The sequence below is a fragment of the Panthera onca genome, chromosome C2 (genome assembly GCF_046562875.1).
Source record: "Panthera onca isolate mPanOnc1 chromosome C2, mPanOnc1 haplotype 2, whole genome shotgun sequence".
Lineage (NCBI taxonomy): Eukaryota > Metazoa > Chordata > Mammalia > Carnivora > Felidae > Panthera > Panthera onca.
In genome coordinates this window covers 48337698-48341330 of record NC_138347.1, presented here as the reverse complement: position 1 = coordinate 48341330, position 3633 = coordinate 48337698, and the positions used below count along the sequence as shown (strand labels likewise).

The 3633-nt window shown below is 40.0% G+C and overlaps 1 pseudogene; it reads left to right on the top strand.

Moving 5' to 3' along the window:
* Nucleotides 1–1155: 1155 nt before the first annotated feature.
* LOC132684327 (tubulin epsilon chain pseudogene) lies at nucleotides 1156–3385 on the top strand (annotated as a pseudogene).
* Nucleotides 3386–3633: the final 248 nt, after the last annotated feature.

Sequence of the window (3633 nt, the reverse complement as noted above, 5' to 3'; positions counted from 1 at the left end):
TAAAGTTTAAAAAAATAAATAAACATTTTTAAAAAAAGAAAAATTTTAAGTGAAAATTGTGAAGACTACTTGGTAACATGGAGAAAAGAATTATAATATGTTAATTATATGTTAATATGTATCTTAATTTAAGATACAAAATTCAATGTAAAGTAGGATTACAATTATGTGAAAATATGCAGGAGATAAAAGGAAGTACACAAAATGCTAATAATTGTTTTAGGGAGATGGGACTAAGAAGTAATTTTTACTTATCTTTTCCATATTACCATTAATGTAGTTATATTTTATGCTTTTATTTTTAAAAATTTTTTGGTGTCTGTTTAATTTTGAGAGAGACAGAGACAGAGAGAGAGAGAGAAAACGCACGCGTGCCAGTGGGGGAGGGGCAGAGACGGAGATACAGAATCTGAAGCAGGCTTCAGGCTCTGAGCTGTCAGCACAGAGCCTGACGCAGGGCTCAGGCTCGTGAGCCGTGGGATCATGACCCGAGCCAAAGTCAGACACCTATCTGACTGAACCACCTAGCCGCCCCACAATGTAGTTATATTTTAAAATGGATAAAAGTTTATAACTTAAAAAAGCAGTAACAACCATCTGTAATCTCACTACCCCAAGATAACACTGTGAACACTCAATAAATTTCTTTCTAGTCTTTTCATAGATCAACAGGATCACTTATAAATACTAACTTGAAGGAACCAAAGAGAATTCTTACTCAACCTGAAGGTAACACTAAGTTGGACAGGACAGTTAAATGTTGGATTCAAAACATGATCTGGAGGAAGGAAAGGCCTGGAATTAACACTATGGAGTGTCTGTGTTGGACACAACGAAAGAGCTGAACTTCTGGATTAAAGGCCTGGCTTTCCATGGACTGGACAGGATAACACTGGACAAGATGCTTGGCCTTACTAAGCCCTTTTTAAAAAAAAAAAAAAATACCCGCTCCCTATAAACCTCCCCACAGCATTTCTTTGAAACTAAAATGAGAAAACGTGTGTGTATGTAAAAGCTTTGTAAATTTTACCTTCCTTTGCAAAGGTAAGAATAATTACTGTCCAAGTCCATAGTAAAAACAGTGGTATGCACTTCAACAATATTTTTCCAAACACAAAGCAAATAATATGACCAAAAAGCAATTTCTGTGTGACCATGTCAATCACTAACCTTGATTTACCTGCCTATGTTTACCTGCTTAATAAAACTGCTAGAAAGGACAGGAAATCATTAGGTATGACCTGCAAAGAAAAACTTGTTTTTGCCTTGAATAATGCCAGGAAGGTTCTCTACAGGCAGAGAATTAAGAGCCAGCCATCTGCATCTAAGGTGCAAACTTGATTTCTTACCTGTAGCTCTGCCTCCAGGCCCAGTTGTCTGATAAAGGGGGTCAGTGACATGGTAGCGACACTCAAAGCTCAGAGCACCCCTCTTCTGGGGGCAGAAACAAACTCAGTTTCACTGATTCAATTCAACATGATTTACTATGTGCCTATTACACATCCAGCACTGTCCTGGGCACTGTAGGAGCTACAAAAGATAATAAGAAATTGGCCTGCAGGAGCCTGCACTATACTCAGGCAGGGATTAGAGAATAATAAAAGAGTATAAAATTAAGCACGGGGTGCCTGGGTCTGATCTTGATTTTGGCTCGTGTCATGATCTCACAGTTCATGGGGTCAAGCCCTGTATCAGGCTCTGCACTGACAATGTGGAGTCTCTCTCTCTCTCTCTCTGCCCCTACACCATGCATGCTCTCTCTGTCTCTCTGTCTGTCTCTCTCTCTCAAAATAAATAAATAAACATTAAAAACATTAAAAAAAAGAGAGAGAAAGACAAAAGAATCATGGTTGCCGCTGGTGGACAGGGCCAGGTCAGGAGTACAAAAGCCAGCGCAGGTTTACAAGTGTTCCAGCCGGCGGTGACCCAGTAAATGGTCTTATAGGCCAGTGTGGACGCCAGATTTTCTGCTGCTTCTGGGATCTGCACTAAGGGAGCATGCCATAGCCACAGAAAGGAATTATGATGAGGAAATAAGCAGCTTGTTTAGAAATGTGGGTACCAGAGTAACTTGGTGATGGTGGCACTATTTCCAAGGGGAAACTTTGTTCTTTGAAAGCATGAGCTCTCTTGATTGACATGGAGAAAGGGGTAGCAAATGAAATTCTGCAGGAACCATTGAGAGATGTGTTTGAGAGCAAGCAGCTCATCACTCATATTTCTGACTCAGGGAATAACTGGGCTGTGGGTCGTTAAGTTTTTGGCAGTCTTTATCGAGAACTCAGAAACTCAGATTTTAGAGAAACTCAGAAAGTTGGCTGGGCCCTGTGATCATTTGCAGTGTTTTTTAGAATATATTCCATGGGAGGTGGAACATGATCTGGACTTGGAACATTTCTTCTAAAGGCGCTTGAGGGTGAATTCCCAGAAGTATACAGATCCATGACTTCAGTTTATCCTTCTGGTGAGGATGATGTCATAACCTCACCTTACTGAGCATGCAGACTGTGTTGCCCATTGACGTCCAATATTTATTTGACCTCATTAGCAAACTGGTGAATTCTCATGGTGAATTCTGCAAAGTTGGGTACAACTGTAAAGCCAAAGAGTCCAGTTACTTCAAGTGCTGAGGCTTTTGAGAAACGGGACCAGAAGTCTTTTGATGCAATGAACAACACTGTGGCAAATTTGCTGCTGAACCTAACAAGCTCTGCAAGGTTTGAAGCATTCCTTAATATGGACCTCAAAGAAATCATCATGAATTCAGTTTCTTTTCCTTAAGTGCATGATCTTGTGTCAAGCCTAACACCTCTATGTATACTGGCAGATGTTAACAGTCCTACCTGAAAGTTGGATCAGACGTTTTCAGATTCCTTTAGTAAAGATCACCAGCTGATTCAGGCTGGCCGCAAACATAGTCTCTACCTTATGGTTAGAGGAAAGTACAGGTTTCCGATTTTTGCAGAACTACTGAAAGATTAAAACCTTCTCTACAGTTTGTCTCCTGGAATCAAGAAGGCCGGAAAAGCAGACTGTGTTCAGTACCTCATGTGGACCATTCCCATGATTAGCCCTAGCACACATGTGTGAGGCCTACCTTCATGGAACCGCAAGATTCATGAGGCTCTACAAGAAAAAGGCTCATCTTTATCACTACCTACAAGTTGAAGGGGAGGAGGAAAGCCGTTTCACAGAAGCTGTGTCATCTTTATCAGGGCCCTCAGAGGAACATAACCAACTGGAGGCCACACAAAGCATGCCTGTGGAAGATTCACCTAGACTAAGCATGGCTGTGGAAAAAAGAAACCCCCAAAAGACTACTTTGACCTTCCTTAATTTCATACTGGTTTTGTCACCTTACCATTCTGTTTCAGAACTTTCGTGATTTAGAAAGCCGTTGTTTGTGCTTTTCCTATCAGAGAGCATTTTTGTCTTAAAAAAAAAAAAAAAATAGAGTGGTTTTCATTTCATCAAAATTTGTTGACACCAGTGTGTGGTGTTAGTGAAGTCCTAGGACCTTGACTTCAGACATTTGTTTTCAAAAAATTCCCTTTTTCTAAAATTGAGACAACAGAGTTCTTCCACATTTTACTTTATTTATAGTGTGATATTTAGGCATTTATACAATGATAA